General features: G+C 38.3%; 1 long non-coding RNA gene across 1 annotated transcript; it reads right to left on the bottom strand.

Moving 5' to 3' along the window:
• Positions 1-18,486: 18,486 nt before the first annotated feature.
• LOC113470017 lies at positions 18,487-19,212 on the bottom strand. Its single transcript, XR_003393240.1, has 2 exons — positions 19,095-19,212; positions 18,487-18,611 (listed from the first exon to the last, which is right to left on the bottom strand). It is a non-coding gene; the product is annotated as an uncharacterized LOC113470017 (long non-coding RNA).
• Between the last annotated feature and the right edge of the window lie 1,103 nt (positions 19,213-20,315).

Here is a 20,315-nt window from a genome sequence, read left to right as displayed (position 1 = left end):
AACCCTGGCTCAGAGATCGCCAACTTTTCTCAAGAATCTGAATGAGATCTCTTTTGTCCTAATATCCGTCAGTATTTGGCCATAAATATAGGTGAGAGAGGCGTGTCTCCTGACGTGTCTTCACGGTCCCCGAGTTTAGGAACCCCTGCTTTGCTAGATTTCATTTATCTGTGAGAAATCTTCTGATAAATTTCTAATATTGTCTATTCATGGCGTATCTCTCAAATTCTATTGACTATATCTTTTATTCCCCTGCTTATATCTTTTAGTTCATAATTCTGCAGTCTATTTTCTATTTTTGATAACGACTTCCATCTTTTTGTTGTTTCCTTTCTTTCTTCTCTTTAGACGTTAGAGGAAAGAAAATTGTATAAGTGCACACCTTTTACTCCTCGTGGTCACTCATTGGGAGTTTAATCTCACAAGGCTAAAAAGAGAGTGGAGGGGAGAGCATAGAGTATTATGCTCTCAGCTCTATGTGGTGTGAATTCGTCGCTTCCCCCTCGATCAGCTTTATGGTTTCGAGTGGATTGGAACACATCACATGCCTTCAGACACACTCCATTTGTCAAGGGTCTAGGTATATCTTTTAGTTCATAATTCTGCAGTCTATTTTCTATTTTTGATAACGACTTCCATCTTTTTGTTGTTTCCTTTCTTTCTTCTCTTTTAGACGTTAGAGGAAAGAAAATTGTATAAGTGCACACCTTTTACTCCTCGTGGTCACTCATTGGGAGTTTAATCTCACAAGGCTAAAAAGAGAGTGGAGGGGAGAGCATAGAGTATTATGCTCTCAGCTCTATGTGGTTTGAATTCGTCGCTTCCCCCTCGATCAGCTTTATGGTTTCGAGTGGATTGGAACACATCAAATGCCTTCAGGCACACTCCATTTGTCAAGGGTCCAGGCTTACCTTGCCCTTCGGATCAATTTTGAAGAAACCATTTACTGATGAAAATTTGTAATGAAACAATAATTTGAAAAACAATATCCGCGTTACCATCACCATTTTCACTCCACTCCATCTAAGAACTCCCTCGGACCTGTAAGACCACGAAGATGGAGGCAACAGGCCAATCTCCGCGTTACCATCACCATTTTCACTCCACTCCATCTAAGAACTCCCTCGGACCTGTAAGACCACGAAGATGGAGGCAACAGGTCCCCAAAGACCTAATGGGGCTCAAAAATTGGACTGAACGTTTAGGAACTATCGCGTTATAGTAAACCACATCCCAAACAAACACAAAACCCCTTTAAAAAAAAAATAATAATAATAATAAAAAATAAAAAATAAAAAATAATAAATTCAACTTCTTATTAATTAATAAGGCCTACTGCTAAATTTATTAAATATTGTACATCGTTATAACGTGGTTTGAAAATTCTAGGCCTCTAAAACTTCTTTCAGAAATCTAAACTAAACATATGCTTCAACTTCTAAATTTAAGGACATTTGAGGAATTTCCTGATCCAAATGTTACCAGACTTTCATCGCACCCTGTCCTTGGGTTGCTAAAAAAACGAATAGGAGTAGAAGGGTCGAAAATGTATAAAAATAAGAAAAGAAAACCTTTTGTAAAGAATTTTCCCCTCTTTCTTTCCTTGGGTTTTAGGTTTAATGTACAAGTTTTCATGCTCATTGCACACAACTTTTCATACTTATTGCACTTATTTCATATTCTCTCTCTCTCCCCCTCTCTCTCTCTCTCCCTCTCTCTCCCTCCCTCTCTCCCTCTCCCTCCCTCTCTCTCTGTTTCGATATTTTTTATTTAGCTTTTAAGGAAATTAGAAAAAATCTGAGAGTCTTGTGATAGATATTTTGCTACTTGAGTTTTTTTTTTCTTTGCAATTTTTTTAGAATTTTTTATGTCTGATGTTGACTTCTTGGGTTTTCATCATCCTTATATTGCTGACACAAATACAAATATATTCACATGTAAGAATACTTTGGGTAGGTACATACGAAAATTGTAGGGGTACACTGGTACATACGTAAGTTCATTTCGTCCCTTTACTCCCTCGGGCGCAGTCTTAAACAAGTAAAGCCAGTAAAGGTGAAATTTTGCATTGAGGAACACATTGAAAAGAAGGAGGAGAAGAAGAAGAAGAAGATGAAGAATAAGAAGGAAGAAGGAGAAGAAAGAGAAGAACAAGGAGGATAAGAAGAAGAAATAAGAAGAAGGAACAAGGAGAAGAAGAAGAAGAAGAAGGAACAAGGATAAGAAGAAGGAGGAGAAGAAGAACAAGAAGAAGAGGAAGAATAAGAAGGAAGAAATAAGAAGAAGGAACAAGGAGAAGAAGAAGGAAGAAGAAGAAGAAAAGGATTTGATATCCAGGATTTTAAACATCAAGCATTCAAAACCATGCATCCGGCTTCTGTCTGTCTCTCTCTCTCACACTCTCTTTCTCTCTTCCTCTTGTCCTCTTCTTCCCCCTTTCAGTCACTTTAACTCTCCCTTTTCCTGTCTTTATCTTTTTTTTTCCTTTCCTCCCCTTTCTTTGCTCATTTTAGATTCCACTTTTCCTGTTTTTTTTTCTTCTTCTTCCCTATTTTCCTCACTCTAACGCTCTCTCCCCCCTCTTTCTCTTTTCCTGTTTTTACTCCTCTTTTTCTATTTTCCTTTCCTCCCCTCTCTATCCTTTTGTCGTTATATCTACCTTCCTGAGGTCTCTCTCTCTCTCTCTCTCTCTTTCTTTTTCTCTATCCCTCTCTCCCTCTCTCAGACATCCTCTATTTCTTTCTCCCTTCCTCTCTCTCTCTCTTCCTCTCCCTCTTTCTCTCCGACTCTCTCTCTCTTTTTCCCTTCCCCTCTCATTTCACTCTCTTTCCCTCCCTCACTCCCCTTTCTCTCTCTCAGACACTCTCCCTCTCTTTTTTTCTGACTCCCTCTCACTCCCTCTATATTTCTTTCAATCAAAAATGTAATACATATCATGGGTATGTAGAATGTAGATGTACATGAAATTGATTTAATCAAAAAATTATTCTTAGGTACATAATGAAAATTTTAATCCAAAATAGGTATGTACCTATATTCTAACAATCTCAAAGTTCAAATTCTTGTTTTGTTATTCCATAAAACCCATAGGTAAAAATAATATACCGAGGGGTTGGGGTAAGGTAGGGGGGGGTGAAAAAATGAGAATATGCTCAAAGGGGGCGCCATGCAAAAATGTTTGAGAACCACTGTGTTAGATGTTTGTTTGTTCCGCTATAACTCGCAATTGCCTGGTCCGATTTTGATGAAATTCGGCACCAGAGCACATCGATCTTGAAAGTTGGGTTCCCCGAACTGACCAGGGCACATTTTTTAGTCCACAGTTTTTCAGGTTCTAAAAGGGGGAAAAAAGCGTTTACTCCTCCCATAGGTATCGAAAAAAAGTGGACGGGGCTTTTTGGAAAACTTTTTTAGTGCTTTTTCCCCGCTCCCAGGGAGGTCAAGTTGAAAGTTTCAAGTTTATTCGCGCGTTGAAAACCCACCGAGGTGCTACCGGGACAAAAGTTCAAAGTTTTACACTTAAAACACAAGTTTAACAGAGGTGAAGCGGGGGGGTTTCTTAGATTGGAAAAGTGAAGGTGCCCCTTTGGATTGGATAATCGAAAAAAGCGGGGAAGGAGGAAAGGGAAAGAGAAGGGAGGAAATGATAAAAAAAAAGTAAAAAAAAATGACACCATCACCATCTCTTGCATCACCTTTTTTAAAAATGGGTCAGAGGTGAAGCGGGGGGGTTTCTTAGATTGGAAAAGTGAAGGTGCCCCTTTGGATTGGATAATCGAAAAAAGCGGGGAAGGAGGAAAAGGGAAAGAGAAGGGGGAAAAATCGAGGAGAAACCAAGGGAAAAACGAAGGAAGGTGAAAGAGATGGAGGAAAATAAAGGGGAATTTAAAGGGAAAGGGAACTGGAAAAGGGGATTGTGAAGGGGAAGAGGAGGGAAGAAGAAAGAGAAGGGAGAAAATAGAGAGGTAAAAGGAGAATAAGAAAATTGAGGGGAAAGAGAAGGAAAGTAAAAAAGGAGAAGTAAGAAAAAAGAGAGAAAGAGGGAAGAACAAAGAGAGAAGGAGAAAATGAAAGGACAAAGGAGAGAAAAAGAGAGAGAAAAGGGAAAATGTGGAGGAATAGAGGAGAAAAGGGGGAACATAGAGGAGAAATGAAGGGAAAGAGAAAGGAAGAGAAGTGGAAAATAGAGGAGAAAACTAAGGGAGAAAGAAAGGAGAATATCAAGAGAAAGGAGAGAAGGAGGGGTTTCTAACTTTTCTATTTACCTCCATTTTCTTTTTCCCTCTCCTCTCTTCTTCCTTCTACTCTTCTCTCCTGTTTCTTCTTTCCCCCTCCACTGTAGTCTAACATGCTTTATCCTTATAATTTAGCTTTTAACATACCCCTACCCTACAATTTTATATGCGAGAGAGGTTGGGGGAATGATTTTATACGAGAGAAAGGTAGCGGAATAATTTCTTGAGAAGGAGGGAGGGATCAGTTAGCACTTTACTAAGTTTTTGCCTATTTCCCCCGCGAGAATGAATTTAAGTTTCTCCCTCGGGATGAATTAGTTTATTAAGAGAGCTTTAATTAGTTTAGTTCCCACTTTTTCCCCAGGACTAAATGGGAAGTTAGTTGGGATTTAGGCACCTTGAATTCCCACTTTTCCCGGACTACGGGTAAGTGGGTAGTTAATTATGTTTTGTTTTTTTTATTTTTTTTTTTTTTATGGGGGGTTTTTTTTTTGGGTTATTTGTTTTTTTTTTTTTTTTTTTTTTTAACATAAACCATTTTTATTTATTTTTGAACATAAAGAAGATTGAACATTCAAAAATTCAATCCGTGGGCATATTTTTTTCTCTTCTCTAATTTTTTATTTATAATTTGGTTAAAACACCCATATAAGTTAATTCAGGCATCAAGTTTTGGATCTTGGATCTATTTAGATTGCCTGTTTTATATAGAAATTGAGAGAGACAGGAAGTGGGAGAGACAGAGAGGAAGAGAGAGAGAGAGGGAGGGAGGGGGAGACATCTCTCACTTTTTCTTGTTTTGTAGTCGTCTCTATCTCTATTCTTTTTCTCCCTTCCATTCCCTCCTCTGTCTTCTTCTTCTTCTTTCTCCTCTTCCTCCTTTTCTTCTTCTTTATACCCTCAATCTGCTCTTATTCGAATACTCTGCATCTGCATTCTCCTCCTCTATTCGTTCCTACTCTTTTTTACTCTCCTTATCATCCTCCTTTCTTCTTTCTTTTTCTTACTTCTCTTCCTCCCTCTTCATCTTAATACTCTTCTTTCCTCCTCCTCCTCCTCCTCCTCCTCCTCCTCCTCCTCCTTCATCTTCCTTATCATCACACTCCTCTTTTCCGTCGTATTCTTTTTTGTTACTTGTCTTCGGTTTTCAAACATTTCCTCAGGGAAGACAGACAAGTCTGGTGCAGTTTCATATGGCTGTATTTTATTATCTTCTTTTTCTATCCCGTTTGCTTCTTCTTCTTTTTCTTCTTCTTCTTCTTCTTCTCTTTCTTTCCTTTTCCTTTTCTCTTTTTTTTCTTCTACTTCTTCGTCTTCTTTCATTTTATTTATCATCTTTCTGGCTTTCCTTGTCTCTCATACCTTTTTACGTTCCTAATTCTCGAACCGTCCCTCTCTTTTATTTATTTATTTATTTTTTTTTGTTTTTCATCTTCCTGGTTTTCTTCTTCTCTCATTCCTTTTTACGTCCCCTAATTCTCGAGGTATCCTTTCGCCTTAATCCTCTTTCTATCAATATGGTATCCGTTACCACTATGGTCCCTTATTCCTGATACGGATAGTTGATGTTCCTTTCCCAAGGTATTCTTTTGTAGGTATCTTATTGGATAAACATTATGTATTTGTTGTATAATACTATGTGGATTATATTTGTGCAATTTTCCCTTCCTAATCCTGTGTTTTCTTACTTTTCTACTTTTCTTATCATCTTACCTTTTTACGTTCCTTACTTCCTTATCCTAAGTCTATCCGTCCTCAAACTCTGTTCTTCCCCTCCTTCTCTTTCTCTTTTTCTCTTCCTCAAACTCTTTTCTATCCCTCTCTATATCCCTTCCCAGAACTGTATTGTCTCTCTCTCTTCTCTCTCTATCTCTTTCGCTCTCTCTCTCTCTCTTCCTCTCTTCCTTTTCCTCTCTCTCTCTTCCTCTCCCTCTCTCCTTCTCTCTTTTCCCCTTCCTCAAACTCTTTTCTATCTCTCTCTATACATAGGTAATTATACCTTCCCAGAACTCTTTCTATCTTTCTCTCTCTCTATTTTATTTCCCTTCCCCAAACTCTGTCCTCTCTCTCTTCCTCTCTCCCTCTCTCTCTTTCTTTCTTTCTCTTCCTCGTTTCGGACCTCTTTATCCTTCTCCATTGTTTTTAAGCTTTCATGATGTGCTGACATTTTTACTTCTAATGTAGGTTGGTAGAGCGAGAAAGAGAGAGAGAGGAAATCAATTTGTCCGGTAAATTTTATAAAAGGTAGAAAAAAAAAACTGCTCTGGAAAACCTATAAAAAAAAATTGCTTTTCAAAAAAAAAAAAAAAAAAAAATCAGGGAGAGAAAAAAAATGTCAACTACAGCTGTAATATGCATCTTTCCATACATGTTTGGTTAAACAGGGTAAGCTGAAAGTCAGTGGCACCTATCAGAGTATCACACCTATGATGTAGGTTCTACTAATAATTAGTAGAACCTACTTCATAGGTGTGATATTCTGATAGGTGTAAACAGGGTATACATAATTTCCTACCCCCGGCCCGGGGACTTGACCCTATTTTGCTCAAAATTAATAACTTAACTTCAACTTATGTAATCCCTGTATGATTTTTACCTTCCCCCCCCCTACTCCCTATAAATAAACAAACCCCAAAGGCGAAGAAGAAGAGATTATATATTTTTAAAAAACACAAACAATCTGCCAGTCTCTGGCTGGTTCACATGATGTTACCTATATTTCCCTCCAAGGGGGAGATTTATCCCTGTATTTCCCTCCGAGGGGGAAATTTATCCCATATATACCTCCGAGGGGGAGATTTATCCCTTATTTCCCTCCGAGGGGGAGATATCCCTGTATTTCCCTGCAAAGGGGAGATATCCCTGTATTTCCCTCCAAAGGGGAGATATCCCTGTATTTTTCTCCAAGGCGGAGATTTATCCCTGTATTTCCCTCCAAGGGTGGGATTTATCCCTGTATATCCCTCCGAGTTACCTTTATTTCCCTCTGAGGGGGGAGATATATCCTGAGACGAAGTTGATGGGAATACGAGGGCAGATTTTTCAATCAGGGTTCATCGGTCCGTACAGGACACAGGAACATATTTGAATTGGTCTGAATATGTCAGCATTCAAAAGCCAATTTACTTGTCTTGACAGTGAAATAGTCCTAAAATGGACGCGGCACACAAGGGATCAAGAAGAGACCGCCTTAACATACCTACCTGTCCCTTTACTCCCTCGGGCGCAGTCTTAAACAAGTAAAGCCAGTAAAGGTGAAATTTTGCATTGAGGAACACATTGAAAAGAAGGAGAAGACGGAGAAGAAGAAGAGGAAGAATAAGAAGGAAGAAGAAGGAGAAGAAAGAGAAGAACAAGGAGGATAAGAAGAAGAAATAAGAAGAAGGAACAAGGAGAAGAAGAAGAAGAAGAAGGAACAAGGATAAGAAGAAGGAGGAGAAGAAGAACAAGAAGAAGAGGAAGAATAAGAAGGAAGAAATAAGAAGGAACAAGGAGAAGAAGAAGAAGAAGAAGGAACAAGGATAAGAAGAAGGAGGAGAAGAAGAACAAGAAGAAGAGGAAGAATAAGAAGGAAGAAATAAGAAGAAGGAACAAGGAGAAGAAGAAGGAAGAAGAAGAAGAAAAGGATTTGATATCCAGGATTTTAAACATCAAGCATTCAAAACCATGCATCCGGCTTCTGTCTGTCTCTCTCTCTCACACTCTCTTTCTCTCTTCCTCTTGTCCTCTTCTTCCCCCTTTCAGTCACTTTAACTCTCCCTTTTCCTGTCTTTATCTTTTTTTTTCCTTTCCTCCCCTTTCTTTGCTCATTTTAGATTCCACTTTTCCTGTTTTTTTTTCTTCTTCTTCCCTATTTTCCTCACTCTAACGCTCTCTCCCCCCTCTTTCTCTTTTCCTGTTTTTAAAAAAAAGAGGGAGAGAGAGAGAGAGAGAGAGAGAGAGAGAGAGAGAGAGAGAGAGAGAGAAATTTATGTAATACACGTGTTCAGTATGTTTTGTGAGAGTGTGAGGGAGATAGGGAGATGCAATGGAGAAGAGAGGGACAGAGATATGTATTAAACATGGCGAATGATTGGAGATTTGGAGAGAGAGGGGGGGGGGGGGACATAAAGGTTGAAAATTGTGTTTTCAGCCCATGGTAAAAAAAAAACATGTCCTAGGTGTTACCTACTCAAAGGGAGAAATCGTACATGTATAAAATGCGAGAAGTTCTATTTGAAAATTCATTCCACAAATAATGTCACACCAACACCAACACCTTGGCAATAATGTTCTTCTTCTTATCCTTCTTTTTTCTCTTCTCTTTTTACCTCTTCCTACTCTTCTTTTACCTCCTCTTCTATCTCTTCTTTCTCCTCCTCCTCTCCTTCTTCTTTCACTGCTTCGTTCTCTTTTTTTTTCTTCTTCTTCTTCCTCCTCCTCCTCTTCTTCTTTCACTGCTTCGTTCTCTTTTTTTTCTTCTCCTTCCTCCTCCTCCTCTTTTTCTTTATCTTCCATCTCCTCCTTCTCTTCTTCTTCTAATTCTTTCCCTTCTTCCTCCCCTTCTTTATTATTATTATTATTATTATTATTATTACACATTTGAACAATAATTATTATTGGATGCTTTCAAAGCCCGAAGCTGGTGTGTTTCCAGAAAAAAAAATCCGTCAAAAGGTAGAGGTTCTATACCTAGATCTTTGGAAGAGAATTTCTGGCTTTTGAATCAAACTCTCTTCTGGAATCCAAGAAAATTTACCAAAGGTCCTCCTAAAAAAAAAAAAATAAAAAAAAAGGATTTTCAAACAAGCAACAATCTTCTTCTCGATTCCCGCAAACAAAGGCGGAAATAGGAACTCGAATACACAAAGTGTCTTTGAACCCGGAACTCATTTGCATAGCAATAAAATAGATACCTAATAGCAATAATAGACTTACAATCATAACAAATAAACAATAGTACTGTACCCAGACTAGGGGTGTTATATGAGGAATGAGGACTTTATGCTTTGTAGAGACATTATAAACATTAGTGTTGTTCTTTAGAATCGGAATTTTGATGCGGACTCAAACAAACAAATAGACAGACATACTTGAAGATATTTGTGTTTTGACATGCAAATTATTTCGGCTTCAATTGGGAGAATTTGAACTTTTTTTTATCATTTTCTTGAATTATTTCTAGTGCTTTTTAAATTGACTTTTTTTTACTAACTTAATGAAAGATAGGTATTTCGAATCGGTAATGTAGTGGTCAAGACTCTCACCTGGTAATCAGGAGGGCGTGGGTTGAATCCCAGCCGATCCTTAACATTATTTGAGAATTTGACCACAATAATAGACAGTAAAAGTAACTCTTTTCGAGCAGTATGAATAGGCAGTATTTATTACCTTCACAATCACTTTACAACACACTGCAATAACATTGCACCAGTGGGGGCACTGGTAGTCCAGAATGCAGAAGGTCCCGGGTTCGATTCCCTCCATACATTGCAGCCTCAGTGTTCATTCATACCTCATTACCTTCACAATCACTTTACAACACACTGCAATAACATTGCACCAGTGGGGGCACTGGTAGTCTAGAATGCAGAAGGTCCCGGGTTTGATTTCCCAGAGTTGACAAAAAAAAATTACACAAATGTTTTTTTTCTCTCTCCCTTTATCTCTCTCTCTCTCCCTTTATCTCTCTCTCTCCCTTTTTCTCTCTCTCTATTTCTCTTCTCCCTCTTCTTTTGTCTCCTGTCCCCGGCTCTCCTGAGTGAGCTTAAGTGAAAGGTATGTCCTGAAAACCGGTCGTTTTGAGCTTTTTCAATTGTTTAGTCCTAAATAGCAGAACTTTCGCCCTGAATAACGCCAGGTAGATTTCGCCCCACATGACTTATCAATTTCAAATTTTGAGCGCTTTGGGTCCACTCTCTTTCTCTCCTTTGTTCTCTCTAGCTCCTTCTCTCCTCTACCTGTCTCTGTCTCTGTTTCACTCCCCCCGTTCTTCCTCCTCCTTTCTCGCTCTCTCTCCCTCCTAGTCTTCCTATTTCCCTGTTCTTTCTCCTCCTCTCACCCTCTCTTTCTTCCTCCTCCTATCTCTCTCTTCCTCCCATTCTTTCTGTTTCTCCGTTCTGTCGCATAGCGACCGGTGCCAGCATGGTAGGTAAACATTGGTTGTTAGGATTATTGAGATATTGGGAAAATCCTACAATGCTACAGTGAGTACCAAAGTTGTGACATAATAACACAAAGAAACTGCATTTACATTTAATTTTTTTATGCCTAACTGTAATCTGGGCTATCGCGTGCTGCTGGCTGTTCCCAGCCCTGCTCAGGCTGGGTAGGGTTCGTGTAGTCTGGGGAGGAATGAGGCCATTTCCGTGTCATTGAATACTTCACATGATACATTATGATATCCAGCCTCAGTCGACATAGGTATATACATCCAAATCCAAAGAATAGGCTTCACAAATCACAATATCTTCTAGTTCAGATTCAAAGAGGAAGCAATAAGAGTGGCCTCTCTACCATCCCACAGAAATACATCAGATATACACATGAAATTAAACAAACTCCAATAAAAATACACAACTTTAACGATCCCACATTCGAAACTTGGAAACGATAAATTTACTATATTTCAGATAGTGCACATGTGCCCTGTTTTGTGTAAAAAGTGTTCATACAGATAAATAAAATCAGTGGAGATGTCAAAACTACCAAATAATGAGTATTAGGTATTTCTTCCTTTGTAGGTACTTACTCCAGTAGGTACTTTCATTATTTGTTAAATTTTCTTCTTCTGTACTGGAGTACCTTTAATTACTTTCACCAGCAAATTTTCAGATCTGTTCACATAAATTTATCTATTTTATTGTGCTCAACTTATTTTCCCCTTTTCAACGTCCCTTCCATTTCAAACTTCATATGCATGGGTGTTGGGATGGTTGAAAGTGAAGGTGCAGATTTCAGTGGTGCGAGCAATTTCAATGAGAGTGAAATGGATCAAGAGGGAAGATGAGAGTGTGAAGATGGAGCGGGAATGGTGCGATTAGAAAATTAATCAAGTAGAAATTTCAAACTTCTCAAGGCAAAATCCAATCTCAAGAAGGGTAAACTTTTCAATCTCTCTTAAGAGCCAAAAACTTTTAACAAGATGTTACCATCCTCATAGGTGTGGGGGTTTAATAGGTTTTTCTGCTTTCGTTCTTTTCGGTTTCCATGAGTTTTATTTGCTTTCCGAAATAGCTAAATAAAATAGCTTTCCCCTCGCTATGTTTTCCAATTACTCATCCAAGTTTCGTATGTTTCTTCTTCTTCTTCTTCTTCTTCTTCTTCTTCTTCTTCTTCTTCTTCTTCTTCTAGTTCTTCTTCTTTTTCTTCTTCTTCTTCTTCTTCGTCTTCTTCTTCTTCCTCGTCCTCTTCTTCTTTTTCTTCTTCCTCCTCCTCCTCCTCCTCCTCCTCCCCTTCTTCTTCTTCTTGTTTTATTCTTTTCAACCATTCATTTGGCCACGTTTCCTTCAGTACTGAACGGGCTGTAACCAGGGTCTCATGCTCCTAACTTCGGTTATATCCTGTAGATAAAGCTCTAAACGGGGGAGTAAGTACTTGTACTTATACCAAAAGCTTTAAAGCCCTGAACGCATAACAAAAGAACATAAAAGGCGACATCCAATGTCAGAAAAAAAGAGAAGCATATACAGTAGAACCTCGATTATTTCAACTCTCTATTATTTCAACCCCAAAATCAGTTTTTTTCTTTTTTTTTTTTTTCGTTGTGTTCAAACTAACGATAACGTATCCTGTCTTCCTTCTCTCTTCGATTTCAGGACGATAAGACCCTAGCAGTTACAGTTCCCTCTGTCAAACCTCTAAAAAAAATTTTAGAAGAGATGTTTTTTTTTTTTTTTTTTTTTTTTTTTTTTTTTTTTTTTTTTTTTTCAAAATTTGTTAAATTTCAATAGGGTATTAATTAACCATTTTGCTCTTTTGTATCTAAATTTTGCCCTTTTTCATTGTTTTATGCGAAATTTCAATTATTCCAACTACCCTCGGTCCCAATTAGTTGAAATAATTGAGGTTCTACTGTAGCTTTATGATTATACGTACACTACAAAGATAGAGAGAGACGAAAATCCTCCTAAATTTTCTTTCTAATTACTTTTACATCCCGAATTATCTTTGTAAAAGCTTATTTAGCCTCTCACAATAACACAATTGAAAATGTTCCCTAACTCCGGTAAAATGGTGACTGTCTTGGACGGCTCAGGTGTGACATGAAAAATAATGTTGACGATGAAATGGTGTGATCGAACGAGTGTTATTATAGGGTTAGGTTAAACACAAAAAAAGGAGCTTTTTTTTCAATATCGTTGCTTCTGAATAATTTTCCAAATGAGGAAATGAGGAATTGCTCGGAGACACTCAAAGTGCAAACTTAAAAGCGCGTAAAACAATTTTTTTTTTTTTTTTTTTTTTTTTTTTTTTTTTTCACAACTCTAATCTTATCAAAAAGCTTCCTCTCATGAGGGTCTTTATTTTATTACATTCCCTCCCCGGGGGTGATTCCCACCCATTTCCCCCCCATACAAGGCGTTTTAAGTCTCCTACGCCTCCCCCCTCCCTTCCGGGATAACCCTTGAGTTTTTCTAGGGATAAGAGTCTTCCTTCCCTATTCCTTCCTTTTCTGGATTCTCCTTATGTTCCAGTTACAGGGATAGGAAGGGTTCGTCAGGTTATACGACTTTACCTACTCACATGATAGAGGTGAGAGTGGAAAAGGGTCGGAGGCCCTTTGCCTACTTGGGCGACACTAAATTTCTTTGATACCTGCATTTGAGATATATCCCCTCGGATACTTCGTAAAACCAACCCTTATCAACCGTTTTGAAATTTATCTTGAGGTGAAGCAAAAAATTTATTTGTAACTTTGGACCACATTGTTCCTCAAAAGAATGTAGATTTTATTGGAGATTAGTGGAGATACCAAAACTCCAAAACAACTCTAGTGATTCAATGAAGAGGGAACAATTTCATGAAAATTTTGTATTTTTTTTTTTCCTTCCACACATGGCCCTTCGTTTCGTTGAATTTATCTATTCGTCCACTAATGTTATACCTCCACTTTTTCCATCCTAATGGTAATGATAGGGACTCAGGCTTCTGGCAGTAATGTTTGGATGAGTGGGAGTATGAGTGGATGGGTTTAGAAATGGATGTGAGATTGTAGAGGTGAAAAGGTGGTGGACGTGAAGATGGAAGTGTTTAGAGGTTCATAAAAATATAAAATCCAACCTAATCTCTTTCCTCTAGCCCTCTCGTTCCTTTTCTTTGCCTCCAATCGCCCTTTTCTTCTCTTCTTTGCCTCCTCCAACTTCTACTTCTGCTCTTTCTACTCTACCTTCTCCTCCTTGCCCTTTACCTTCTTTTTAGCCCGTCCTTCCTTTATTATGTCGATAGTAACATCTAACCGTTTAGTCGGTATAGCTGAAAACTGCCAAAAAAACGGTCGAAATCTCTCCAAAAGCGGTAAAAATACCGCCAACCGCAGCACCTATCTCAACCAAACGTGTTGCATCCTTTGTGAATTACATACCAAATTTCAAGTCTCTAGCTTATACCGTTCCCGAGATATTTTGTTTACAGACAGACACACGGACACACAGACAGACACACACACGGACCAATGGCTGAAACTTTGGATTTAGGCTCTAGGGACCTCAAAGCGTGTTTTGACACTAAAAACTGACCATCGAAAATTTGACCCGATTACATTACTTTCCTTCCTATAGGATAAGGAAAGTAAAAATCCATCAACACAGGAAAGAAATGCTTTTATGACAAAAATTCCCAATAAATCTCATACTCAGCTATATTTTTACAGCCTTGAAAAATCTCATCAATCTTGTCTCTTGTGACAAGTTAAATCTGTCAGTAGATTGAAGCTGCTAATAAAGACCTCTTATGGCTGAGAAGTCTTTATTAAAGATCTCTTTCTGTTGGAAACTTTGAATTTAATGGCCTTTTTTTTCACTTTTTATTTAATATCAAAACGATTTTATTTATTTTCCTGTCAAAGATGAGATGGAGACCGTCCCATAAAATTTCAAAATTTTGATAGAGACGTCCCATAAAATTTCGAAATTTGACATAGCATTTTTTCACCATCTTTGTACATATATTTTCGTCTTTTCTCTCTCTCTCTCTCTCTGTCTCTCTCTCTCTCTCTCTCTCTCTCATCACCGTCAAAAAAAATTCCTTTTGTCTCTCTCTCTCTCTCTCTCTCTCTCTCTCTCTCTCTCTCTCTCTCTCTCTCTCTCTCTCTCTCTCTCTCTTCCTCACCGTCAAAAAAAATTAAATAAAAAAAAAAATATAAAATAAAATCCCTTTCGATTTTAAGACAGAATAAGGAAAATATAAAGTTTCTACAGGTAAGTATTAATTGATAATAAGCATTCATAGTTTATTATCCAAGGAAAGTGCGATTAATTTTGCCATTTAGCTAGTTATTTTTATTAAATCAAATTAGGTATAGGTATAAGGTATAAATGAAAGATTCCTACGTTACATAAATGTCTATCACCTAATCTAATATAGAAGTCAGCGCGAATGACCTTGTAGTTAAAGCGCTTTATTAAAAGAAAATAAAAAGTCATCTCTATACATATCCTTATTTGAAATTTTGAAGTGACATTAGTGGCAGGAAAAAGGAAAGCTTTCCCAAAGCCCAATCGAATATCCGAGCATCATTTTGGAATCCCGTAGGGTGGAGATGTGTTTTTTAATATTATTTTATTTTTATTTCGGATTTTTTATTATTTTTATTGGTTCTCTGGGGCCAACACGTGTGTTCCACCCATCTCCCACAGTATTATTATCCTTAGAATAATGTACAGGGTGACAAAAAAAAGAAAAAAAAATGTACAACATCAAAAGAAGGAATTGGGGCAAAGATCCAGGGTGTTAATTAGTTCACTCTTAAAATAAATGCTCTTAAGGTAAATGATCCAGTTGACCAGGAGACTGTTTGGCCCAGGAAAAATTTAAACTCTTGGCTTCTAGGTGTACCAGGCAGTCAGGACGATTTTTTAAGTCCCTCAGTGGTGTTTGATGTAGTGGTCAAGACCTTCGCCTGGTAATCAAGGGAGGGCTTGTGCTGAATGGCATGGAATCTGAAAATTTCTTCTCAATTTTGTTTCGATTCGAAGATAGAATGTCCCCCTTCTAATTCGAAGATAGAAAGATAGAAGGGGGACAGGATAGAAAAAAACATCCACTCTGAGAGTAATCCTTATCTGTTTAGAATCAAATTCACAAATGGCGGAAATTAAACCCTTGCCCTAGCACTTACAAGGCAGGCCGACCTTTCAAGTTAACTATTAGAATGGCCAAGGTATACATACGAGTACCTATATGTAAACAAAGTATATTATATTCTATAAACAAGCACTACCTATTATTATATTTTTTTAAGAACACCCAGTATCTTCTTAATTCATCTACAACCTGACTCATCTCAAGACAAACTTGGTCCACCATACTTCTTTTATTTCTCTCATCTTTGAGAAAAAAAAATAAATTCCATTCTTTTTCGAGCCATAAAAATAAATTGGAAAAAAAATCCCCCAAAAATGTTTCACTTGGAGAGATCGAAAGATTCGAAAGAAATAAAAACCAAAATGTCCGATATGAGTTATCATAAGTTTGATCTTATATCAAGGGATTCATATCGTGGTTTGTTGATTGCACAATTCTTTTCTTGAAGAAGTTTAAGGTCAATGTATACCTAACTGTGTCAGCTCCCATGGCGTAGTGATCACTGCGCTCGTTTTGCACGGGGGAGACCCGGGTTCGATTCCCGGCGGGGTCAAGAAATTTGTATCATCCAAATTATTGATTCGTGACTGGCTGGCCGGGGCCACTCAGCTCTCGTGAGAAAATGAGTAGCTGATTGACATGTAAATGCGGCTAGCGACCGGGTGCCCAGCCATGGTAGGTAAACATTGGTTGTATAGGCATTATTGAGATAGTTGGAAATTCGCTACATGATGCTACAGTGCAGCTACCAAAGTTGTGACATAATAACACAAAGAAAGACGATGCATTTACATTTAATTTTTTTATGCCTAACTGTATATCTTGCTATCGCGTGCCGGCTGGCTGTCCGCAGCCCTCTCAGCCCTGGGTAGGCAGTTCCCTCTGTCAAACCTCTTTAAAAAAAGAGGCCATTTTCGTATCATTGAATACTTCACATGATACATTATGATATCCAGCCTCAGTCGACATAGGTATATACATCCAAATCCAAAGAATAGGCTTCACAAATCACAATATCTTCGAGGTCAAATTTAAAGAGGAAGCAATAAGAGTGGCCTCTCTACCATCCCACAGAAATACATCAGATATACACATGAAATTAAACAAACTCCAATAAAAATACACAACTTTAACGATCCCACATTCGAAACTTGGAAACGATAAACAACGAAAATCCACAATTTTTAATCCCTCCAAAAAACACAAGGAATAGGTAGGAGACGAGAAATCTATCTTTCCCCACAAAATACTCCAGTCATCTCTCTCAAATCTAGTCTCTCTTCTTTTTCTTCTTCTTCTGCTTCTTCTTCTTTTTCTTCTTCTTCTTCTGCTTCTTCTTCTTCTTCACGTTCTCCATCTCCTTCTTCTTAGATTAAATCTCCCAGAAGTTTTTTTTTTCTTCTTCGTCTTCTCCAAAGTTTCCTACAATCTTATATGGGATGCCATAAAAGCTAGCTCGACAAAAAATTTATGACAGAATGTGCTTTCCTGACAAGGTTCATAAATTACAAAGTTTTACATTTTTCAGATCTCCAGGGTTACATCATGTGGAGAGAGGCTGTGATGACATACGTGTTATAAAGAGTCTGACAGCAGAATAGACCTTGTGTATATGCTGCTAGCATAGGGCCCTCCTACAATCTTATATGGGATGCCATAAAAGCTAGCTCGACAAAAAATTTATGACAGAATGTGCTTTCCTGACAAGGTTCATAAATTACTAAGTTTTACATTTTTCAGATCTCCAGGGTTACATCATGTGATGGAGAGAGGCTGTGATGACGTACGTGTTATAAAGAGTCTGACAGCAGAATAGACCTTGTGTATATGCTGCTAGCATAGGGCTGAAACCCCTCTTAGGCCCGCTGCACACACACCGGATTTGGACGACCGAGTTTTTACTGGTCGTCCAAATTCCAATAGTGACCGGCACAGATCACCGGTCGGCGTGTGTGCAAGGTCTCATTCCGACGTGTGCTTCACTATTGGAATTTCTGTTCTGTTCTAAAAAGGTCCAATTCCAATAGTGACCGGCACCGATCACCGGTCGGCGTGTGTGCAAGGTCCCATTCCGACGTGTGCTTCACTATTGGAATTTGGGCGACCGGTAAAAAATCGGTCGTCCAAAACCGGTGTGTGTGTGCAGCGGACCTTACTCTCGCAGTTCTGTTCTGTTCTAAAAAGTTCCAAATTTGAAGAGGAAAAAATCAACAAAAATAATAATTAACAGCGATTATTATTTATTTATGCTTCTAGAATACGGCTAAAGAGTCTCTTAACCAAGCAGTAAGATTCAGCTACTAGATATTATTATTATTAAACGATTAGATCAAACTTTATTTACAGAATAAATATTTACAAATGGTAACATAATGTATAGGTACAAAATAAAGTTTGATCAAGGGTGGGGTTAATGCCTATGGCATTCTCTACCACCCCACCCTTGATATTGTAAGTACTTACTTATTATTGTTTATTATGGTCCAATTCTGAGACAATTTCGTTGATTGATTGTTTTATGCCTCCGCTGAGATTGAACCCGCGCCCTTCTGATTACCAAGCGAGCAGGGCGTCTTGACTAACGAGGTTATAACACCATCAAATTATGTATGTAGGTTATAACACCATCAAATTATGTATGTAGGTTATAACACCATCAAATTATGTATGTAGGTTATAACACCAAGTATGTATGATATAACGCCAAAGTTCCCTTAGTATCTACCTATTCCATAATTATGTACCTCCATCAGGAGGTGTACCACGGAATTACCTACAATATTATGGGAAAACTTATGGTAGAACTACATCTTTCTGACTTCACGTGACGTGCTGTAACTTTCCTTTGAGACTTTGACCACACTGGAGAATAGGGACTTTGCCATGCGAGCAGTATAAATAAGCACTATTCTCATCCTACAGAAGACCACTCCGTTTGAAATCCAGCACACTCACCTACATACATTAAGACCGGCGTGTTGACAAACATGTAGAAGATGCACTCCAACATGTCCGAGACACAAGCTAAGAGTCCAATGGTGGTGTCTTTGACGTTGCACAACTTGCCGAGAACGCCAACGGCAAACATCACACCTGGGAAAGAAAGGACAAAGTATTAGTAGTTTAGACTGTCACCCCTTCGATCTTAAATTTCCTTATAACATTAAATGTGACCCATATGTTAAGGAAACGTACGCGGATAAAGGTAGAAACAACTTACCATCACGTCACGTCACATGAAGTCATGAGGAGTGAGAAAGATGGAATTTTCATAGTTATGCCATAATATTGTAGGTAATTTCGTTCAGGACAGCCAGACTACCATAACTTACGTCACATCACTTGACGTGTCTGATTATTTATCTGACAATCTGATTATCTGACCCTCTTTAGTTCATCAGAACAGCTGATTGCTTCAGCTTTGTCTATGACTTGGTCGACACCATCAATCGACGTCGACACTGTTTCGGCAACATAGATTTACCTCGTCGAGCAACGATCGATCGACGGCGTCGACTATGTGTGGACACACCTTTAGAAATGGTCCCGAATGCCCCGTTCAATATAGAGACTCACCAACCGTGGCTGCCCATGCTTTGTAAGCTGCATATTCCCCGTAGTCCTTCTCCGTCCATCCGAACTTTGCTCGAACATAATAGTAGAGTAGACTGTATTCGCCTGAAAAGATATAGCAAACTCCCATAGAAGGACTTATCCAAACCTGGTCGACCTATATATCAAATTAAAGGTCTTTTTACCAGGATCACGAAAATGGTGGTGCAAATTTTGTCCAGAGAACCATAAAGCCAAAAAACCAAAAAAACTGGTTTTTGGGGGATTTTTTTCACATTTTCTCACACAAATGAGCTCTGATCTTGAAATTTGTCGCGACGATCTATGAACTCAAAGCGAGAGAGTTTTAGATAACACTCCAGTCGTTAATTTAAGACCGGTTTTAGCGTTGATCTTCGCGACGACCTATGAACTCAAAGCGAGAAAGTTTTAGATAACACTTCAGTCGATCATTTAAGACCGGTTTTAGCGTCCTCTCGAAATTTGTCGCGACGACCTATGAACTCAAAGCGAGAAAGTTTTAGATAACACTTCAGTCCTATTTTAAGACCGGTTTTAGCGTCACCTAGGTTAAGCTACGCTGAGCCAATAAATGGATGGGTGACTTAAACATTATATTGGGAATCAAGGGAGAACGGGCTCTAGTCTTGATTTTAAATCATTAGATTAAAGTAAAATCGAAAAATCAAATCAAGAATAATAATAAACTGAATATTAAACAAATTAGGTAGGTACATAGGTACTGATTTTCTTTAATCACGATCAAATAAACTACGGGCTGAAAAATTCCCGGAGGGACGGACCCAGCTTATTTCTCTTCCTCCTTTCCAGGAAGGGGGATATTCAATTCACTCCCTTCTTCTCCTCTTCCTCTTTCCACTCTCTCACCTTCGTTCTCGGAACGGCTGGATTTCTCCTGTAATCCTTCTCTGTTCAATATTGGAACGATAAGACCTCCGTTGTTGGTGTTACAGGTCCCTGAGTTCATCAATTCATCATAGGTACTTACTTTTGTTTCAAGAAATTCCACTTGGTTCTTCTACTTCGTCTTTCTTTCTTCTTATTCTCCTGCGTTTTCTTCTTCATCTTCTTCTTCTTCTCCATCTTTTCCTTCTTCTTCTTCTTCTTCTTCTTCTTCCTCTTCTTTCTTCTTCTTCTTCTCCTCCTTCTCCTTCGTTTCCTTCTTCTACTTAGATCTCTACCTAGAATAAGAAGAAGGAAAAA

Source organism: Diaphorina citri, unplaced genomic scaffold, assembly GCF_000475195.1.
Source record: "Diaphorina citri unplaced genomic scaffold, Diaci psyllid genome assembly version 1.1 scaffold1342, whole genome shotgun sequence".
Taxonomy (NCBI): Eukaryota; Metazoa; Arthropoda; class Insecta; order Hemiptera; family Psyllidae; genus Diaphorina; species Diaphorina citri.
The sequence above is the reverse complement of the archived record's forward strand: the minus strand, read 5'-3'. Positions and strand labels throughout refer to the sequence as shown.